General features: G+C 42.7%; 1 protein-coding gene across 1 annotated transcript in view; it reads right to left on the minus strand.

Annotated features, from left to right (window-relative positions):
* The window catches only part of Gabbr2 (gamma-aminobutyric acid type B receptor subunit 2), a 336,688-nt gene that overhangs the window by 282,787 nt on the left and 30,131 nt on the right, over nucleotides 1–23,770 (minus strand). The window lies entirely within an intron of this gene.

A 23,770-nucleotide genomic window follows, 5' to 3' on the forward strand; every position in this document is an offset into this window, starting at 1 on the left:
GCTCAGCCTCGGACAGCATGGAGAGTCAGCATCTTCATCCCTATGTCACTTGTGAGGTTTCAGAGAAAGTACTTGGAGGACTATGCTAGGTTTCATGTGGATGCTGGGTTTCAGTCTCTACATTCCATATAGACAGCTACACCCACCTCTCCCCTCAACCGCACAGAATGGATGCTGACACAACTCCCACATTGAAAACACAGGCTTGTAGCATGGCATGGATAGGGGAACACTCATGATATCAACAAGAAACGATGCCTATTGTGCCCAGGCCCTGTGATGGGCCTGATGGAAACAGAACTCAGCACTATTTAAGGGACATTCATTCTAAGCCCCTCCGCATCTGCCATATCTCTCCAACCTAGCCCTTCTTAACCCCAATATGTCAAAACCCAAGAACCCCTTTGAGGGCCCATGATGGGAGGAAGAAGAAATACTGTCTTGGGCATCATTCATTCACTCAATGAACCGTTATAGAGTTCTTCCTATACACTGGAAACTGAGATCTCAATCATTTGCCAACCTAGAGCTTCTGCACTAGCAGTGAAAATAAGCTGAGCAGTGGATGGAAAAGTGTGGAGGGTGAGACCAGGAACCGAAGGCTAGAGGGACAAGCTAGATAGATGGAGGGGCTGAGATCAGAGCTGAGCTCTGAGGGGAGTATGGGGCTCACTTAGATCTGGGAAGAGAAGAAGAGCCCTGAAAAACACCTACATGATTACATGAGGATATATATACATGAGGATAGACAGAGGTCCCGAAAAGGAACTGGAAACTTATGTCCACTCAAACCCCTGCATTGTGGCTGTCCATGGCAGCATTATTTATAACTGCCCAAACTCAGGAGCCACCCTGGTCCCTTCCATGGATGAATGGGTAAATGACTAGTGGTATATCCAGACAGTAGAATATTACTGTTAAAAATGAACCATTAAAACAGGGGAAAAAATCATGTCAGAAACTTAAATACACATTACTAAGTGAAATGAGCCAGCCTGGAAAGACTACTGTACCAATCTAATTATATCACTTTCAGGAAAAGGATCGGGGGGCTGGGGCTGGAACATGAGGAGAGGTTAGAGCAGTGGTGCTCCCACAGAATGTAAGGCAGCAAGAAAGACCCCAAGAGGGAAGAATGGCAAAGTGAGTACATAGAGGCAAGACTCTGAAGAGGATGTTGAAGATTTTGCTTTATCTTGAGGGCTCTGTGAAAGCACTAGGCACTCCAAGCAAAGAGGGTGCTAACCGTTTACACTCTGTGTGTGTGTGTGTGTGCGCGTGTGCGCACGCACGCGCATACATGTGCATACAGGTAAAGTACTAGAGTTTGAACTCAGCACCTGGATGCTGCCCCTTAGCTTTTTCACTCAAGACTGGTACTGTACTAGTACCTGCCCACCTCACCCCCTGCTTTGTGTTTATGTGCCACTACTAGAGCTTGAATTCAGAATCTCATACTCTTCTTTGGCTTTTTGCACTCAAGCCTGGTGCTCTACCACTTGAGCTCTCCATTTCCAGATTGCTAATTAATTTGAGATAAAAGTCTCATGGAGTTATCTGCTTGGGCTTGCTTTAAACCACAACTCTCAGAACTCATCCTTCTGAGTAACTAGAATGACGGGCATGAGCCACCAGTCCTGGGCCAACCTTCACTTTTGAGATCTGGTTCCCAGGTGAGAAATACTGAGGGGGACCTTTAGATGCGGGAGAGAGTTGGGAAGCCAGAGCAGCCCTTCCCCCTCAAGAGCTGGGCACTGGTGAATGAGTCTTCAGTGAGAGCGATGAGGATACACTGCCCCAGGAGGTATTAGAGGGGATTAGGGTTGAAGAAGAAAGTAAAACCGGCCTCTGGCCTACAGATATGCAAGGATGACAGGGCCACATGCAGGTAAATGGGAAAAGGGGGAACACATAGTCAAAGTAATCACAGACACATAGACATCTTCTTCCCAGGCTTGCCCAGCCTGTCGTGCTGCCTTATTATAAAGAGAGAGAGAAAGAAGAAGAAGGAAAAAACACAGTCAAGCCGATATTTTGAGTAATAAGTGGGCAAGTATTTCAACATTTAATTTATATGTCACTAGTTTCAAAACTCATTTTAAAACCTTCCTATAATCTTACCAGGTTTATGTACACTGACATTACAACACCCAAATTATTTCTGATCTAAAAATAATTACCCCGTATGTTGCTTTGCCTGAAAAAAAGTGTTGAAATTATTGGCAAGAAATATTCTTCCATTGCCAAAGAACAGGGAGCCAATTACTGATAGTGCCTTAACTCACTTCCCCAATTCTTCAGAAAACCCACTGGAGAGCTACACTTCCCAAGCTACTGAGGAATGAGGGGTCCCAGTAAGAGGGTGGAGCACAATGAAGGACCAAGGAAAGCTGACATGTGGGGAAATTCATGCAAGAAGGAATTCACTCTTAGGGGGTTGGTTAGCTGCCAGGCAGGTAGGGTGGCTGATAAGAGTCAGGCAGGTCCTTGAGTCAGGGTCAGTGATTGCAAACTGGTATTTCTTAGTCTACTCAGGTTCAAAATACACTGAAAGGCAGTAGGGCTCATACCTACAATCCTAGCTCCTCGAGAGACTGAGATCTGAGGATCAAGGTTCGAAACAAGCCTGGACAAGAAAGTCCATTAGATTCTTATCTCCAATGAATGAACAAAAAGCCAGAAGTGGAAATGTGGCTCATGTGATACATCATCAGCCTTGAGTGGAAAATGCTAAGGGAGATAGCTCCCAGGCCCTAGTACCTGTGCATGAACATCTATGCACACACATGCATATGCACATGTACACACATACACACACATTTAATTTGATCTACCCAGTGGTGTTCTTAAAAACTGAGCCAACATTTTCAAAATCCAAATTTCTGGCATCTGTTGCAAAGTTAGATCTGGTCAAAGTGGGTCATACTACCTTGTGGTAAGAGCACCCATGGCCCCTTCAGTGGGAAAGATTCTCCACTCCACTACAGTCCCACAACTTTCCATTTCACCCAAATTCTAAGTGTCAGCTGCACTTAATGGAGTAATTTTTCTTATGCTGAAAAAACAATTTCTCTCTCTACTCATGTTTCTATTAGAAATGGAAAAACAAAACATAAACCAAGAGGATAGTTTGTTTCTAAAAATAAGAGAGAGTATATTTCTTAGCAACACTGAAACCTATTTGAACAGGTGTAATACATAAAGTGTGTGTGTGTGAGAGAGAGAGAGACAGAGAGAGAGTCCCCCTCCACCTGTTCCCTGCATCGGGTATGTTACCTGACCCACCCTTCTGGGCCAGATGCTCTTGAATTTACAAGTCTCAAGACACTTGGACTCTAGGCCAGCACTCAGATAGAAGGAGGGACCCAAGATAGGGGAAAGAGATATGAGAGACCTGGCCACAACCAAGGCTCACCTTCAGTTACTAGAAGAAGGATCCACGGTGAGGACTAATTTTGCTCATTCTGGTGAAGACAGTCACCAACAGCCCTTACTAAGCCACATGTTAAGATTTTTACTTTAAACCTCTTTTAAATCATTTTATAGGTGAGAAATCTGAGGTTCAGAAAAGTTGAGTTATCACCTGTGGTCATATGACTAATTAGCAAGGGACTCCAAAGGCCAAGGCCTATTATATTACCTAATATAGTTGTACAAAGTAACTCAAGAGGCTGAGATCTGAGGATTGCAGTTCAAAGCCAGCCTGGGCAGGAAAGCCCATAAGACTCTTATCTCCCATAAAATCTATTCAGAAAAAGCTGGAAGTGGTGCTATGGCTCAAGTGGTGGAGGGCTAGCCTTGACTAAAAGAAGCTCAGGGACATGCCCAGGCCCTGAGTTCAAGCCCCAGGACCGGCAAAAAACAAACATTAAAAACACCCAGAATCATGAAATAAATGGAATATATATATATATATATATATATATATATATATATATATATATATCCTTACGTTGGTCACTAGGAAGCTCAGGTTCAAGTTTCTGACAACATATTTAGCAACTGCTCAATGTCTTTTACATATTTCTCTGTACTTCATCCCCTTCTTTATTTTATCATTTTCTTTTTAGCATCTTCCAACTGATCTATTTGTTTTAAAGCACTACACTATGGATCTTTTTATTTATGTTACATCTTAACATTGTTTTATTCATTATCAAAAATTAAGGATCACTTTGTACAACTACTACTGGAAGATAATAAAAATATAATTTAAGAATCAGCAGACCTTTTCTGTAAAGGCCTGGATAGTAAATATTTTATTCTTTGTAGAGCATATGGTATCTGTCACATATTCTTTTTAAAAATAAAAACTAGTCCCTTAAAACCATTCTTAGCTCACAGGCTTAAAAAACAAACAGGTACTATGGTCTGCCAACATGTAATATAGATTAAAAATTATATTAAACTACTACTTACCAGAAATACCACTAATAGAATTAGGGTACATATCCTGTATGACATTTTTATATGTCTATTTTTAATGAAATCTGGATTGTACTATATACAGTATTTTGTGACTGGCCTCTTCCATTTAATAATTCACTAATCCTTTTCTGTGCCAAAACTGGATACAGAAAGTATCATATAAATATTGTATGGATAAATCAATATTTATTCAACCATCCTTTCTCCTTAAATATTGAAGATATTTCCTATTTTTTCCCACGATTATAAATAATATGCCAACCACACTGCCTTAGGATAAAGTCCTAAAAATGGATTTTCTAGATCAAAAGATTCATGTTTTAAGGTCATTTGATAAGTAGTTTCAGATGACTCTCCAAAAGATCACACAAACTTACTCAATATCTCCATCAGCAGTATGGTAATTACTTATTTCCTTAATCTTCACTAACAATGGAAAGGAATTGATATTTTTTACCAACCTGATAGATAACATGGTATCTTGCTGCTTTCATTTTAATTTCTTTGAAAGTATTTATTTATAACTAAATTATATGTGTGTGTGTGTGTGTGTGTGTATATATACTGTATGTGTTGGTCAATCACACGCATTCTTCAGTGAATGCCCTATCTTGTTGCTATAACAAGTTATAACGTTTAGTAGCATACAGCTACTCAAGTCCCTTATAGTTCTGGGGCTTAAAGTCTGAAACGAGTCTCCTGGGGCTAAAGTCAAGACATTGACAGGGCAGGTTCCTTGTAGACACTCTCAAAATCCTTTGCCTGATTCAATGACTGGAGGCCCCCTGTGCTCTTGGCTCATGGTCCCTTCATTGCCTCTCTCACACACCTCAATTCTGTCCTCACCTGTCCTATGACTCACTCAGACCTCTCGTGTCCCTCTGAAAAGGACCCAGATGCTCTCCCCATCTCAAGATTCTTCACTAGCCTCATCTTCAAAGCCCTGTGACTATTACCTACAGTCACAGGATCCTAGAATTAGGTTGGTTGGGGACATCTTTGAGAGCCATGATAAAGGCCATGTAGTGGGGCTTTTTGCACTGTTCTTGGAGGGTCCTCCTTTCTTACTATCCCATTTGTGCACTGAGGGTACGTGATTATCACAATGGAGGACACAGTGAACTGCCACATTTCCTCGTCAGGATGTTGAGATCATTCTTTAGCTCCTCAGGTCTCTCTGGAAGTGATTGTGGGATGTAGGTGCTGTTTTGACTTAGGCCATGGTGACCCCTCAGAGCCTCCTGCATCGGTGTAGATACCTTCCATGTGGCTGGTCTCAGAGTCCCTTGTAGAGCTGACCAAGGCTCCAGCTGCAGCTACATCAGAGTTCAGCTTGTCATTCTGTCCAGCCAGACTTTCCTCACTCCTATACAGAGCTCTTCCTCACAGCCCTGGCCAAGAAAAAGCCTTGTACAAAAATCTCAGAGTCTCATTGTCCTAAGGACCCAGCCTAAGGAGCTAGTTTAAAAAGTGGTTCTAGTTAGTGGAATGTCAGAGCAGTGTCATAGCTGGCACTGGGTACCCCACCTTTGGTAGGAGGTGGAGCTCTCACAGCTCACTTTCACCAGGCCATGGGATGGGCTCTGGCCAGGGGCAGTAATGTGCTATGGGAGAAGTTAGAGGGAGTCACTATTGCAGGACAATGAGGACCAGATAGCTCTTGGTAGGAATAGTTAACATCCTAGAGAAAGAGAAGAGGCTACATATGACTAAGCATCATATCACGAGAAATGTCCCTGTGAACGCAGCACTCAGGAGGCAGAGGCAAGAAGATAGCAAGTTCAAGGCTAGCCTGGACTACATATTAGGATCTTATTTTTAAAAAAAACCAAGGATTGGGATATAGCTCACTGGTAGAGCATTTACCTATAAGACCCCAGGTAGCATCTTCATGTACACACACACACACAAAGATGAAAGTGTGACAATCAGAGCTCCTCACTGGCCATGACAGACACAGTCACATGGGAGGACAGAAGAGTAATTTAATAGAGTGGATGAGGAGTTTAATGGTGAGAATGAGGAGTAATTTCACAGGCTGGTGAAGTCCAGAGAAGACTGAACTCTCAATACTCAAGAATCTGCTGTGCTAAGATCAAGGCTCTGGCTGGGAAATGGGAGAAGACTTGGTCTAGAGGTATCAAACGGATGCACTTGAAAACCCTGAAGCTGAGGTTCTCCTGCACTCTCTGGAGTAAGCAGCATTGGTGATGCCCTCTGCCCTAACACAGCCTAGTGCTGTTTCCTAGTACAGGTGGCACAGAGACCATGTGGCAGGGGCCTGCTCCAGGACTTACTTCCATCTTCCTTCCTGACCACCAGACTAAAACTAGAGTTAAATCACACCACAGTCTAAAGAAGGCCTGTGAAGGACACCAGGTGATAAAGGCTGTGGGACTCTGCCTAGACACAGCACAGAGCCACAAGGTGATGCTGGAGTTAGATTCTGAGAGTGGTGGGCCCAAGGGGATGGCACATGAAGTTAGCAACTGAGGAGTTTGTGACATGAGAAGCCCTCTTGCTACACAGGGTAGATGAGTACACAGAGAAAGTGTTTCTACTCTGGCACTCAGGCTGCTTGAGGCAGGAATTCCAAAGCTGTCAGGAAAGGAGGAGGAAGAAACCACAAAGCTCAAAGACGCATTCAGCAGGGAGAACACACAACTCAGGGACAGGCTAGCAAGCATATGTAGTGGGACAGACGAGCAGGTGAAGAAGAGGCCCTGGCATCAAAGGTACTCAATGCTGCCTCACGTCTTGGTTCACCCATGATGGATCAGGCTGAGGGCAAGAAAGTGCTGCCACAGAGCTGGACTCTGCAGCAATGATGGTAATAATCAGAGCCAAATAATAAGAGGCCAGAGATGAATCTTAGTCACTGGCCTTTGTACTTCTGTGGGCTCCTTGGGTATTATGCTGCCCTCACACTTCTCATTAGGCAGAACTGAGAAGTTCATTCGCATTTTGTCCAAATGAAGCACAAATGCCAGAAACACAAAGGTATTGACAGCAGAGTGCAGAGGACATTCAAGAGCCAAATCTTGCCAGAGGTGGTAGCCACATCTTGTGGGGAGTGGTAGCTCACACCTGTAATCCCAGCTGCATGGGAGATAGAGATTGGGGGTTATCAGGATGCAAGGCCAGCCCTAGAAAAACAGTAAGACTAGCCATCAGCGACACCAATCCCAAAACCAGGCTCTTCAGCAGGGAAACAGAATGCAGAGCTCATACGTACACCTTATTTGTGCTTAAACAAAGCCACAAAAACTGCAGAGAGAGAGAGAGATATATAGAGAGAGAGCAACAAAGAGAGACAGACTCTACAGCCATCAGGGGATTTGGTCCACAGAGGTCTAAGAAGATGTTCAACAGAACAGAATGTTTTCTTGGGAAAGACAGATGGGTAGCTAACAAGAGTTGCTCAACTTGTATAACTGAAAATGGAAAAATCAAGAGCAGATTATCAAAGACGTATGGAGTGGTGCATGCCCATCATCCCAGAAGTACAGAGGCTGAGGAAAGAATCAGAAGCTGAGCCCGGGAGTTTGAGGCCAGACTGTCAACATAACAAGAGGGAAGAAGAGAGGAAAGGAGGGAGGGGTAGGAGAAAGAGGCATAAAAAGAGGAGGAAGAGGTGGAGGGCAGAGAGAAGGAGAAGGAGGAAGACAGAGAGAAGGAGGAAGAGGAAGGAAGGAAGAAGGGAGAGAGGAAGGAAGGAGGGATTATGATGATCAAAAGGGCTGAAACTTCTGTTTGAATTCCTGACCCTTTTGCCCAATGACAGACCAGAGACACCGCAGACCTGAGGAGCTCAGGCTGATGGAGAGGCTACGTTTCCATAAAGAAGGCCCCTATGACAGCACAAATACATGTAGAACAGACCTGTAGAATTTATCTAGGTACCCATAAGCTCCACAAGTAGAAAGCCCCAGAGCTTCTGAGGACTGATAGATACAAGGTCACTGAGTCAGCGTTGACCTGGGATGCTGGCCATCATACAGTTCCAGTTAGGATGGATGTACATGGGGCAGGGGGAGGGGGGCTGGCTAGTAGAAGGCCCCTCCCCCAGTCCAGGACCAGGCCCTGATGAATCAATCAGCTCCACTTTGGCTCCTTGACTGGGGTGCCAGAGCTGTCATAGTGTTGAAGGCCAAGTGGAAGCTTCTAGAACTACATCTGCTACTTGTACAGAGTGACACACTGGTCTTTTATCTTAAGGACATCGTGTCCATTGGACCAGCTGAGCAAAAAAGGGTAGGTACACCCTGATGATATATTTGTACTTGAGAGGTCTTTAGATGAAGGGCCCCAAGATCAGGGTCCTTCCATGTCACGGAAGTGTTTGGGAAGCCCATGATCTCAGAGGCTAACAACATTTTTCAAAGCAAAGTACCAATTATGTAGCTTGTACCTCCCACCACTAGAAAGGCCTCCTTGGGTTCCCAAAGCAGCATATTCCACATTTGAGAATGCCACTAAGATCATGCGCTGACTGACACAGCAGCTGGCAGCTATGGTAGATCCCAGAGCAGGAAAGTTTTCTGCAGTACTTCTGGTCTGACAACTGGCCTGACAACTCAGCCATAGGGCCCAGCAGACCCCCAGAGTACTAGATGGGAGCGGATGGGAGAAAAACACCATGTGGAGTTTGTGTCAGGCCTGACGCAGAGAATCACAACACAGACCCTAGGGTTCTGGAGCGGGGCCACGCCATCTGCAGCAGAGAACTGAGCGCTGTTCGGAGAGCAGCACTCAGTGTGCTTAGTGAGCCCCAGTGGAGCCCAAGTGCAGCCTCCCACTCACCAGGGCCGCTCAATCTTCTCGCACGGCTGAGCCTCCAACCTGCCAGCCGCGAAGACCAAAGCTGAGCCCCATATGGCACCAACCCTTGAGGAATCCAACCAGCCTTCAGGAAGACAAGCCGCTTATACTGACACCACCACCTCAGCTGGGACATCCCTGAAGATTCATCCTGGGCTCCACCCCCAGTTCAAGGCCCCCTTAGCTCAATTGCAGTAAGACTGCAGATTCTCATCTGCCTGCCCCTATGACCTCTCTAATGCTTGACTCTCCCAACTGCCATAAACCTGGACATGCCTGCAGCTCCATGATTAGATCAGTAGCCATTACTGTTATGGCTATGGATTTTTCCACATTAGAATAATATCTGTAAGTAGGAAATTAAGATTTTAACACGTGTGTGTGTGTGTGTGTGTGTGTGTGTGTGTGTGTGTGTGTGTGTGTGTGTGTGTGTGTATGGAATTGGGGTTTGACTCAGTAGAGCTGCTAAATAGGAACTCTATATAGGTTGTTTTTGAGATAGGGTCCTGCTTTTCCCCTCAGTTGATCTGGACCACGATTCTCCTATTTATGATTCTTGCCATAGCTGGGATGACAAGCATGTGCCACTACACCCTGATACTTTTTTTTTTGTCAGTTGTGGGGCTTGAACTCTGGGCCTGGGCCCTGTCCCTCAGCTCTTCAGCTCAAGGCAAGAGCTCTACTGCTTGAGCCACAGCACCACTTCTGGTTTTCTAGTGGTATATTGGAGATAAGAATCTCACAGACTTTCTTGCCTGGGCTGGCTTTGAACCGAGCTACTCAAATCTCAGCCTCCTGAGTAGCTAGGATTACAGGCATGAGCCACTGGCACCCGGACTTTTTTTTTTTTTTTGAGGGAGGTTCTGTCTCTTTAGTCCCAGCCTCACCTCAAACTCATAATTGTTTTGCTTCAGCCTCCCAGGTGCTAGGATTACAGATGTGAGCCACCATATCTCGCTTTAAGTTCCTTTTGTTTGTTTGTTTTGGTATTGTGACAAAACTACATACAACATAAAATTTACAGTCTTAGCCATTTTGAAGTACATCCAGTCCAGAATATTTTCATCTTCCCCAACAGAAATTACCCATTCAACCACTCTCTTTTCTCTCATTCACCTGTCTCTGGGAACTGCTATCCAGCTTTCTACTTCTATGCATCTGATGGCTCCAAGGGTCTCATAGCACTATCAGCAGATAGCAGCGGGTTGTTCCTGCCTGCCTTCATTCACCTGATAGCATGCTCTCCACGTGCATCTGTGTTAGAGCATGTGTCAGAATTACCTTCCTTTTGAAAGCTGAATAACATCACTCTGTGGGTGGGTGGGCAGGCATGGCCCCGTGTGCCATATTTGACCTATTCATCCATCCAATGATGAACATTAGGATTGTGTCCACCTTTTGGCTACTATGCATAATGCTGGTATTTGTCTTTGCTTTTCTTTCTTCTGTGTCCAGATCCAGAAGTAGAATTGCTGGGTTTTATGGTAACTCTGTGTTGAGTCTCTGTGTTGAGCCTTCTCTCCTTTCCACATCAGTGGTACCATTTATCACCAGCAAGGCAGAAAGCACGCAGTTCCTCCCCATCCTCGCCAATACTTATTTTGTATTCTTCATGTGGCTTGTTTTGTTTTTAAGGGATGAGATGTGAAATCTCAGGCTGTTTTGGTCTGCAGTTCCCTAATGATAACTGATTACAGAGTGTCATTTCAGGAACTTAACCGCCAATGGCCAATTCTATCTCCTCTCTGAAGAACTGTCTAGTCAACTTCTTTGCTCCCTTTTGAATTGAGTTGTTTTAACTCTTTAAATGTGAGTAACCAGTCATCATCAACACCTTTGGATTTTCTCAATTCCCACATTTATCCTTTATCCTATATGAAAGTACTGTCTACTTGGGCATGCTTCTGGCAATTGTCTTCTGAGACATTGATGAATCTGTCTGGTTTGGTCATATAGTACAGTTTTAATTACTATCTTTTGAAAATCATCGTATTGGCTGCCATTTTGCCTCATCTCAAGTTGCCTTGAATCATTTTAGAAAGGAGGCAGGATATTAACACTATAAATCTTATCATGTTATAGTCATAAATCTACAGATGCCTATGGCACACTACTGAAGGGACCTGAGGATACAGGACAGACACAGGGACAAAGAGGCTGAGATATGGAGCCAAGAAGCAAGCACATTAAGTGCAGAAAACTGTGTGTATCATGGGAGACCTGCCCAAGCAACCAACAAAGGCTCTCTGGAGGACGTTATGTGTCAATTCATATCTCAACTAAGTAGAACCAAGAGAATTCACCTAGGCCCTGAGTGGAACTAGAGGATGAAGTGGTAGGAGACCTCTGAAAGCTATCATTATTATTATTATTATTATTATTATTATTATTATTAGCATCTGTTACCATGGTCAGCTTTAGGATACTATCATCACCCCAGAAAGAAACCCTAGATGTCACTTCACATGTATTAGGATGGTCACTCTAAAAAGAAAAAAAGCAAAAGGGAGAGAGAATAACAATGTTGGTGAGAACATGGTACAACTAGAACCCGTGAAGTTATAGGAAACATAAAATGGTACAGCTGTGGAAAACAGTAAGACAGTGATAACTCAAAAAGTTCAATGTAGAGTTACTATCCGGTCCAGTGAGTAGTTCCATTCCTGGGTGCAAAACCCAAAGAATAGAAAGTAAAAAACTTCTCAAGGAGGGATGTTCACAGTAGCGTCATTCACAATCAGTGAAATGTGGATTCAAACCAAGCATCCATCAACAGATGAGTGGATAGCAAAATACAGTGGATGCATCCAAGGGAATATTAGTCAGCCTTGAAAAGGACCATCTGAAACATAGATGAACTCTGAAAACATTTGGTTAGTTGAAACAGGCCAGTCACAAAAATCCAAGTACTGTGTGAGTCCACTTATACAGAAATACCTAGAGTAGCCTGAATCACAGAATCAGAAGGCAAGGTACTGTTCCCCAGGGGTGGATAGTTGCTCTTTCATATATCTAAGGGTTCTACTTTACAGTATGAAGAGAGTTCTAGACATGCCTCATAGTGATAGGCACATAACACGGAAGGTATTTCCCACCACTGCACTGTACATCTAAACCTGTTAAGACAGTATTGTGTGTAGTCACAATGTTGTGCTACTAATGCCCAGAAATTATTTTTCATCTTTGTAGGAATGAAGTTTTATACCTAGTAAATAAGTCCCCACTTTCTCCACTTCCACTTGGCAGCCACCATTCCATTTTCTGTGAATATGACAACGCTGTGTATATCCTCAGTGAAGTTAGACAACTATTGGTTTCTTGTATCTGGCTTATTGGACATAGCAAGAGGTCCTGGAGCATACGGTAGAATCCCCTTCTTTTTGAAGTGAGAACCCAGATACATCTTTCTACTGACCAGCAAAAAGCATAGGTTTATCCAAATCATTTTCAACACCATACTCAAAGGCTTCTTTGGATCCCAATCCTCACAGTCCTTCTGAGTCAATCAGGTAGGCACAGTGTCCTGCTGATGCCCTGCTATCTACAACCTAAATGTAGGAACTTGACCTCTTTAGCATCTTTCAAATGGATAGAACGATTCTCAGGCAGAACTACAGAGAAAATCAGGTCATGGGACCTTCTTCACAACTTCCTGTTTCATTATGTACAGGTTCCTTTGTCTTTAAGTATCTATTGAGAAAACAAAACCATTTCTCTTGGAAAAAATCATTCACGGTGTTTAATAAAGCTTGATATCCACTCCTGACACAGAAGTCGGTTACATCTGCCTCTCTCCCTCCATTCTGGGCATTGTATGATCCAGTCTGGCAATTGCTATTGCCTTTAATCATCTTGCCAGGCACATGACAGGCAATCTTCCCCATTCACAATAATTTCATTACTTCATTATAATGTCATCTTTCAAAACACATCATAAGCAATAATTCAGGAGTCCGGATGTGTACTGAAATTCAAGTGAATGTAAGGTGTCCAATGAAATAAGTGACCATGGCAACTGAGCTGTAAAATAGACAAAACTCTGTCTACTACAGACGAGCCTAATCTTCCCCAGAACTTATCCCCTTGCCTGCTAGAAAGACTCATCCTGGTTTCAGAAGCATTAAAATGTGGAGGGAAGCTTTGCACCTTAGAATTAAGAAGATATGCTGTAGCCTGGTATGGGTGCTCATGCCTATGATCCTAGCTATTCAGAAGGCTGAGATTTGAGGATTGCAATTTAAAGCCAAACAGGGCAGGAAAGTCTGTGAGACCTGTATTCCAATTAACCACCAAAAAGCTGGAAGTGGAGCTATGACACAAGTGCCAGAGAGCTAGCCTTGAGCAAATCAGCTCAGGGACAGCATTCAGGCCCTGAATCCAAGCTGCAGGACTGGTACAAAAAAAGAAAAAGAAAAGGAAGATATGATGCATTCGGAGAGTTGGGGTATAAGGAAGGGTTATATATAGCAGCAGAAAGTGCCAAGGGCACCAAGTCAATAAACCAAGCAAAACAGACTGCAACCACACACCACATTTCCACCTACCCAAGAGTCTTGATGCAGGAGTAAAAAAAAAAAAACCAACATGATAGCAGAGGAAAACTGAAGTTGAGGGTGAAGATCTTGACTCATCACTAAGAGGAGCAATTCAAAGCCCCATTTCTTAAAAGGTAGAATATGAACAATGTGTATCTCTGAGAAAAGAAAGCTCGTATTTCTTGTATTATCTATTTTTTTTAAGTAAAAACATCTTAGAAAGAATTGCAAAATAGCCTTTTAAAGAGAACATTGTAGGAGTTAACATGTAGAAACCTTAGTGCCTCAGAAATAAATGCCTTAGCACAATTCATGTCCTGAAATCCTGAAGAAGGAAAATAAAATGAGGCAGAGGCAAACACGAGAAACCTTCATAATCACCAGTATCACTTTTGATTTTGCTATGAAGCGCTGCTCTGCCAACAAGCCCCTGTCTGTCCTCCACTCAGCGCTAATACTTCAGCTGCTATCGCAGAAGGTCACCAGAAACCCTGTTGAGGAGGAGATAAATGGTAATGGTTTTTTTAAGGACGAAGCCTTATTTGGAGCCCATCCGTCACTGCAAATCCCATCGACACACCCACATCCATCTTGCAGGGAGGAAGAAAAGGTTTATAAACTCGGATTAATAAGTAAGACGCTTGCTCCTCCAGCAGTGCATGGCTCAGGCGATTGGTCATTTTTGCCACTGTCATCCTCTAGGGAGGCTTTACAAACTTCTTTTAGTAGATTTCCCCCCTTGGTGCCCAGGAGAGTGCCTGGAACACAGAAGGAGCCAAACAGATTTCTGCCAGATGGCATGGAAGTCAGCCTCCACAAGGTGCCAAGCCCTGCATCAGTCAAGCCACTTCTTCTGACAAGCTGAAGAAAGGAGAAATCATGGAGGCTGCCTCAACCCTCTTCTACAGGGCCAGAGCACACCTAATCAAAATGTGCCACAAGAACATTTGGTCAGTCTGCACGCCTGTTGTTAGTATTGGCTCCTCATCTAGGGTTCCTGAGGACTGAATACTTGGGCAGGTATGAGCGCTGGGGATAGGAGCAAAGTGGAAATGGATATGAGAAGGTTCCAGACTAAAGGGCAGTACAGAGGCGTTTTGCCTGTGCCCTGCTGGAAGAGCAGGACTCCATGCTTATGACAGATGGAAGAGATGATGACCATCTACATGGGAGAGCCAATGGCAGACAAGATAAAACGCAAGGCTACCAGGTAACATCGTCGCTACAATGAACAAAACTGCCACACTACTCACTGAAAAGAGCACTAAGAAGACAAGCCCTGATCAGGGTCTCAAGAGGTCACACCCTCTACTGGATAGACCACTGGGAGGGCCAATCCTTGGAGATGGAAGCAGCTGTCAACTTGCCTACTGTGAACAAGAACTTAGGAAGGAGCTACAAATCATGGAGCCTGGGGCTTTGGGTCAGGGAGGGACTTTGAGTGGAACCATCCACTGGGCATGGTGGAGGGGAAAGTAACCAAGCTGCCTCATTTCTTTCTTTGTTTCCTGCCTCCTTAGCTTTGGAGGCACGAGTCTTAGGACACTCAAATGGAAAGGAATGATCAAATCATAGAACTGGCCAGGCACTCCCTTTTCTACAAGGAGGGAACAGAGTGTCAGAGGAGTTTGTCTCTCCCAGGGTCTTACAGGGTGTCCAGGGCAGAGGATAAGAACTGGACGCTGACATTCAGAGGATATGGTCTTTTCTAGTTTCCACATCTGTCAGAGCCACAGACATGATACACAGATGGGTTTTTGCAAGCACAGCAGGAGGCTGATGGTTCTTTGGTCAGTTTCCAAAACAGGAGCAGCATGGACAGGAGAGGAAGGAAAATAGGCCATGCAGGTGTGCCAGCCACACTGTTCCAGAGCAGTAAGACCTCAAAAGAAGGTTAAGTACGAATACTACAGCATTACAAGTTTGGAGGCTACTGGCTCACACAGGGTGGGAGACAAGGAATGGGAGTGACCAGGGGTGAGGCCAACGCCCTTAGAATGTGTGTGATCTGGAAGAAGGCCATCCCAGGCAGCCAGAACAAGCCACATGGTGGGCTCAGGTAATAGATTCAATATTAGCTGTGTAGAACTCGATGTCAACAGAAGAGCTAGCAGTTTCATTTTTCTGCAGGTAGGGGAAGGTGAGTGTATGTCAAGAAGGACGTGAGACTTTAGCATGAGTGGACATCTAAGCTGTCCCAGGGGCTTCTTGACACAAACATAAAGAGTACAGATACCTAATGGTCAGCAAAGAAGACCTGACACCCCTTGCTTTTCTACACAGCCATATTGGTTGAACCCATGAATTTCAGGGTGGAACAAAAGAATGGCATGCATGAACCCACCAAATCACCCTTCATTCAACATTACCTGGCATCTTGTGTACCAGTCATCAGACTGATGCTCCTCTGACTTCCATTCTCACTTTTCTGCTTTCAATAATGAAACCGCTTCCCACTAGTGATAGAATGAACACACACACACACACACACACACACACACACACACACACACACACACACACACACACACACACACACACACACACACACACACACGCAAGATACTCTATCCTTGTCCCAGAAACCCTGGCAAAGGGACTTTGAAGAGGTGATTGATTAAGACAGAGGAAAGTAAGAAACATCCTCAAGCTTCAACCCCAGCTCTCAGAGGAGGGGAAGCTGAAGCCACAACCACAAGTGGCTGTTCTGGTGGTTTGCTGTCTCGTTTCTGGGTGGTACTTGAGATTGATTTCTCAAGAGAAGGCTGCTCACAAAGAATGCCCCTCATATCAAGATGATACAATATCCACTGCAACTGAGAAACACAAGAAATGGAAAAGAGAGGACGCTACTCCTCCTCCAAAAGTTTCAGTTCTTCAATATCAAAACCCACACTTATTCAAATGGTTGGAATGCCACTGAATTCAAAAGTCTACTTTATTTTATTTTTATTTTTTTGTCAGTCATGGGGCCTGAACTCTGGACCTGGGCGCTGTCTCTTCGCTCTTCAGCTCAAGGCTAGCACTCTACCACTTGAGCCACAGTGCCACTTCCAGCTTTTTCTGCTTATGTGGTGCTAAGGAATCAAACCCAAGGCCTCATGCATGCGAGGCAAGCGCTCTACCACTGAGCCACTTTCTCAGCCCCCAAAAGCCTATTTTTTAAAAATGGCCAGTGATCTCAAAGCTGATTCAAATAAATAGATAAGGTGAAGTAAAGAAATCAAGACCTGGATGAGAAATCCAACAACTTGGATGAGAAATTCAGCAAAGAGATAGGATTTCTGAGGCAAAAAAGGAGAGGGAAATCTTGGACATCAAAAACTCAATATATCAAATGACAAAAAAAATCTCAGTGCAAAACTAGACCAAGTGGAAAAAAATATTATCGGGTCAGGGATTGCAGACAAGGTTGAGGAATTATTACATGCAAATAGCAAGAAAGGGGGAAAGAGCAATAATGACTACAAAATCCAAGACCTCTCACACATAATTAAGAGAACAAACCCATGAATCAGTGTTACAGAGGAGGAACTGATAATAGAGACTAAAAGCAAGGTGAACTTATTCAATGAAATTATAGAGAAGATTTCCCAAAGTAGGGAAAGAAATGGATATGTAAGTTCATGATATTCAGAACCCAAATAGACATTTTTAAAAAATTTTCCATGTCATATTATAATTTAAAATGCCCAAAGTACAGAACAGAGAAAGAGTACTTGCAAGTTCCTTGCAAGAAAAATTTGTCAAGTTCCTTATGAAGTAAACCTATCAGAATAACAGCAGACATCTCAGCAGAAACTAAAGGCCAGGAGAACATAGACTGATGGATTTCAACCCTGCAACTAAATAACTGCCAACCAAGACTACCATCTCCAGCAGAGTTGTCCTTTAAAATCAATGGATTTGGAAGATTAGCATACACTAGAGCAAATCATGACCACTAAGCCAGCACTATACAAGACACTTAAGGGAATCTTATACACAGAAGAAGAAGAAAGATATACAGGAGCCTGAGCACTCAGGAAAGCAGAACCCTCACTATAAGAATAGATAGGTGAATGAGAAAGTGGCCAGGAACTGGTGGTTCATTCCTATAATCCTAGTTACTCAGGAAGCTGAGATCTGAGAATCACGGTTCAAAGCCAACCCGGACAGGAAAGTCTGTGAGACTCTTATCTCCAATTAACCAACAAAAAACAAGAAGTGGAGCTCTGATTGAAAGTGGTAGTGCTAGCCTTGAGCAAAAGAGCTCAAGGACAGTACCTACATCCTGAGTTCAAGCCCCATGAAAGACAAAAAAAGAAAGAGAATCAAGTATTAATATACTAAACCAGTAAACCTGAGGATGAAGAAATAAGGAAAATAACCCCATTTACCACAGCCAAAATAAAAAGAAAAGAAGAAAGAAACTCTTGGAAATAAACCTAGCCAAGGAACTGAAAAACTTCTACCATGAAATGTACTAAAAACAATGAAGGAAAAAAAATCAAAGAAGACAATGAAAGATTTTCCATAGTTATAGATCAACAATCATTGTAAAAATTACTATACTACCAAAGACAAACTACACATTCAGTCCAATTCCCATCAAAATTCCAATGACATTCTCAACAGAAAAATTTAAAAAAAAAACTAAAATTCATACAGAAATGCAAAAAACTTACAATAGACAAAGTAATCCTGAGCAAAAAATACCAGTATAGAAAGATTTGCAATATATTAGATCCACCTCACTTACGGATATATGTAGTTTTGACCAAGCACAATGGGGGGAAATAAAACAACTTTTTTTAAGGAAAAGAAATCTCAAAAGCAAAATTTATTTTTGTTTTCTCAAAAGTTTTTATTATAAGCTACTTTTACATCTCTGATTAGCATTAATCCCAAGTATTTATTATTATTATTGTCAAGGTCTGCCCCATTTGTAAGGAAATGGAAAGACTTGGAAAAAATCATATTAAATGATGTAAGACAGACTCAAAGAAACATAGGTCCCGTGGTTTCCCTTATTTGCGATAATTAGTATACGTCTAGGATAATCTTAGCAGATAAGCAGAATAATTCAACAGCTATGTACCTATGGCCATATAAGATGATGCTAAGTGGAATGAACTCTTAAGATAGGGACACAAAAGGTTTTTCTTGGTTGTTGCTGTTGTTGTTTTTAATGTACTATGTGATTTCTTATTTCTTTTATGTGTTCTTCCCCTATGTTTTATCCCTTGTCACTGTACTTGATTTTGGTACCCTGGGTATTGTATATATGTTTTTCTGAATTAGGGAAGGGAAGGGGAACAACAAAATGGTGAGACAAAGAGAGGGAGTGGGGAGCGGGGTGGGGGGGGGCAGGACGGGGAAGAAACCAATGCCAACAGCAATACTCATAAGACAATATGTTGGAAACGAGCTGTACAACTTGCCCGGGCGGTGGGGGGGGGGGAGAGGGAGGGGAAAATGCGCTGAGGGAAAATGGGAGAAAAATGAGGGAGGGGGTAACCCATTTGACAAGAAATATACTCAAAAAACAACAAAAAAAATAAGTTCTATGTACACAATATGCAGCTCGATGTGGCGAAGCTCTTGGTCAGTCCCACATTATTGTCAATTGTGTTGAAGTCATTAAATGATCTCCTGAATGTTTCTGTGCCTCTAATTTTGTGAAAATTTGCCTCCCAAATATCAGATGGCGTCCAGCCAGCAAGATAAAAGTAAATGTGCTTCAGGCAAGTTTCAGATTTGCTAAAAGGTAGCAGGGTCTTTAGTAGAAGTTGGGTGGCATTGTGGGGAAAACAAATGAGTCAGATATCTGCAATAGTCAAGATAAATAGCAAGAAATAATATCTGGATTGTAGTAAGCAGTATTTTTTTAAATTATTTTCGGTCATGGGGCTTGAATTCTGGGCCTGTGTGCTGTCCCTCAGCTCTTCAGCTCAAGGCAAGCACTCTACCACCTGAGCCACAGTGCCACTTCCAGTTTTCTGGTGGTTTACTGGAGATAAGAGTCTCATGGCCTTTCCTGCCCAGTCTGGCTTTAAACCATGATCCTCAGATCTCAGCCTCCTGAGTAGCTAGGATTACAGGTGTGAGCCACAGATGCCTGGCTTGTAGTAAGCAATATTAATGTGTACAATAACAACTTTTGTGACAGTAATATATCTACTTCATGAGATTTCAAAGACCTACTGTATGCATGGTACACAGGCAAACATGAGCAATTCTGGCATCTGGAACACTTATGTATCCTGAACATAGGTAGATTTTCCTCAGTGGTGGACTCCTTACTGTATCTGCTTTAACTTATTCTATAGACCCAGAATGACAAAAATAATATAGTACCTGAACAAAGTCACATAGACCAATAGACAAAATAGAAGATACACAAATCAGCCTATGTAGCTACAGCCATTTGATTCTTGGCAAAGATATCAGAAACATACATGAGTGGAAAAAAAAGACCTCTCCAACAAATGGTGCTGGGAAAAACTGGATAGAAGACTAAGATTAAACCCGTATCCCTCTCTTTATTCACAAATCAATTCAAAAAGGATCGAAAATCTTAATGTAACACCTGAACCTTCAAAACTACTAATGGAAAGCATAGGAAGAAACCTTGAAAGATATAAACATAAGAAATGATGTTCTGAATAGGACTGCAATAACTCAGAAAACAAGATCAAGACGAGACAAATGGGATTGCATCAAATTAAAAAGCTTCTGCACAGCAAAAGAAATAATTATCTGAGTGAAGAGACAGCCCACAGAATGGAAGAAAATTGTTGCCAGCTATTCACCTGACAAGGGATTAATATCTAGAATACACAAAAGACTAAAAAAATAAACACCCAAAGAATAATAATCTGAGTTGAAATGGGAAATGAATTGAATAGACAGTTCTCAAAAGAAGTACAATTGGCCAAAATAAAGTACATGAATGTTCAGCATCCTTAGCCATCAGGGAAATGCAAATTAACGGGACATTGAGATTCTATCTGCCCCAGTCAGAATGGCAATCATCAAGAAAACAAACAGTAACAAATGTTATGAGGATGCAAGGGAGAATGTAAATTAGGGCAGCCACTATGGAAATCAGTTTGGAGGATCCTCAAAAAAATAGAAATAGAACCACTATGTGACCCACCTAGACCACTCCTACGTATATGCACAAAGGAATCTAAATTGGCATAGAGTTGAGATATCTGCATAGCCCTGTTTATCACAGCACTATTCACATCAGCCTAGGTGCCTGTCAACAGATTAATAAATTCTAAAACTATGTAAATATGCACATACACACACATAAACACACACACACACACACACACACACACACACACACACACAAACACATACCCACATTGGAGTGTTATTTAGCCATCTGGAAGGATAAAGATGGAAGTACAAGTATGCTTTAAATGGTAGAGCCCTAACCTTGAGCAAAAGAAAGCCAAATAAGAGTGTGAGTCTCTGAGATCAAGGCCCAGGATGGATAAACAAAACAATATTTAAAGGAAAATGGATGAAGCCAGAAAGTTAAGCAAACTGAGCCAAACTCAGACAAATATCACATTTGCTTTAATTTTCAGAATCTGAAGGGAAAAAAAAGACACAAAAGTAGACAGAGATCTATTTGGGAAGAGAAAGAAAGGGACTGACCAACAGGAGAGAAGGAATAAGACAGAGAAATTGCCAAGCACTGGTAGTTCACACCAGTAATCCTAGCTCCTCAAGAGGCTCAGATCTGAAAATCAAGATTTGAAGCTAACCTAGGCAGGAAAGTCTTCGAAAAATGATGACCAATTAATTACCAAAAAAAATTGTGAAGTGGGGCTGTTGCTCAAGTTATAGAGCACTAGCTTTGAGCATAAAAGTTTAGGGACAATGCCTAGGGATTAAGTTCAAGCTCCAAGATACACACACACACACACACACACACACACACACACACACAAAGGAAAAGAAAAAAAGACAGGAGAATTAGGGATAGATATGATCAAAATACATTATATTCATGTACAATATATCACAATGAGTCCATTATTTTTACAATTAATAAAAACCTTTTTTTAAGCCTGTGTAATAGTTAAGAACCTTAAGATGGGAAGAGTAATCTGATTCATTGTCTCAGCTGGGACATCAGCACAGGGTCCTTCCCAGAGGGACATAGGAGGTCAGAGTAAGTCATAAAAGATGAGAGGACAGAATAAAAATTGGGATCAATGGCCCTCAGATGGCCATTCACTCTACGTATGCCCCAATCCCAACCTCCCCTGCCATCCAGGCCTCTAAATGAGCCAGAGCAGCAATGAAATGGATAAGAAGACTCCTATACTATCTGCTCCCAGTGTGTTAACATCACCGTAGTTCATCCCTGCATGGAAGCTATTTTCAGCCAGACCTGACCAAGGGCAGGCCTCCAGACACAGGCTTTTGACCAAAAGGCGGTACACATTGGCAGTCCCCCAGACAGCCATAGACTCAATCCAGACAGCCATTGGGAGGAAAATGAATCATCCTAGACTCTAGTTTTTTCACATATTAATAACTAAGGGTGCCAAAGACAGGCTTGTCACATTGTATAGGTATTCAAACATTGTCGTCAACTTCTCAGAATTATTTTTCTGGCTTTTGTGGTAGTTGTTGGTGACATTTTCTAGCATTTTTTGCAACTCTTTCATTTTCAGCCTGCTCTGCCAAAAAAAAAGGGGGGAAGGGGGGAGAGTAGGTGGAAAAGATGAAGGAAAGGTACCTAAAATGGAGTTTGGAAAATGGCCCTAAAACACAAACCAATCCTGGCCAACATCTTCAAATGCCCCACGGCCACAAACCTAGCCCTTCCCCTACTCCACTTAACCCTGAATCTGTCCATCACTGGGCTCCCATGCCAAAGGCCCTCAAACCCTCAACCAATCTTCTCCAGGGCCCTGCAGCTACTCTCCCGCTGCCTCACCTCACTGTTCCCAAGGCTTTCTCCCTCTCCATCCAGTCTTTCTCCAGTACCTCATACCTCAGCCTTCTCTTGACATCACGATCACTCAGTCCTCACTCTACTATTCTTTGCTATCATATATGTAGCAACCCTAACCCAAAAATTGAAACTGTAAAGTACTCCAGAATCCAAAACTTCAAGTCAGGAATAATGGAGGTGCCAGACAACCTTTACCCCAGGCTGGTCCACAGGGGTGGCTCAGATCCTACACCTCAGCTTTCTGATGGTTTAATTCACAGATCTTTGTTCCATGCACAGTTATTTAAAACATATATAAAATTACCTTCAGGATATGTGTGTAAGGTGTAGAGGAAGCATAAATGAATGTCATGTTTAGATTTAGGTACCATCCCTAAAATATCTCTTTATATAGAAGCAAATGTTCCAAAAGCTGAGAAAACCTAAAAGCCAAAACATTTCTGATCTCAAACATTTCAGCTGGAGATGTGCACCCACCTAATGTGTGTTTTGACTAGCTAGATAAGATGATATATTTATTTATGCATTACTTGTCTCTTTACTGGCATGCAAGCTCTCTGGGAACAAGATCTCTGCAGAGGTACCAACACCTAACCCCCACTTCTCACAGCTGTACCTGGAATGCAATAGATGGAGAACATGTTAAACAAACCAAGAGTGTATACAAGTTACCAAGATAAGAAAATCTAGTGATAGGGACTACTCACTTTTTTTGCCCCCTCGTCATTTGAATCTACTTTTCATCTTCATTATATTGCCTTCAACCAAATTTCTTTAGAACAAACTTGTTTTCAGCCAAAACAGCCAGTACCAACCTGGGGGCACTTCCAAACACTGGCCAGCTCTAATGGCTGGTCTCTTCACCACATAGTCATTTAGAAAGCAGATCTGATTCCCTAAACAAACAAATACAAGGCAGCCCATCCATACACACCTTTAGCGCAAGGTGCTTTTGCTGGGAAGTCCTCTCGACAGGCAGCAGCTGGTGTAATCATGAGGATGGTAATACCAGAGCTAA

The sequence above is a fragment of the Dipodomys merriami genome, unplaced genomic scaffold (assembly GCF_024711535.1).
Source record: "Dipodomys merriami isolate MVZ:Mamm:240054 unplaced genomic scaffold, mDipMer1.0.p SCAF_11, whole genome shotgun sequence".
In the NCBI taxonomy this organism is placed as follows: domain Eukaryota; kingdom Metazoa; phylum Chordata; class Mammalia; order Rodentia; family Heteromyidae; genus Dipodomys; species Dipodomys merriami.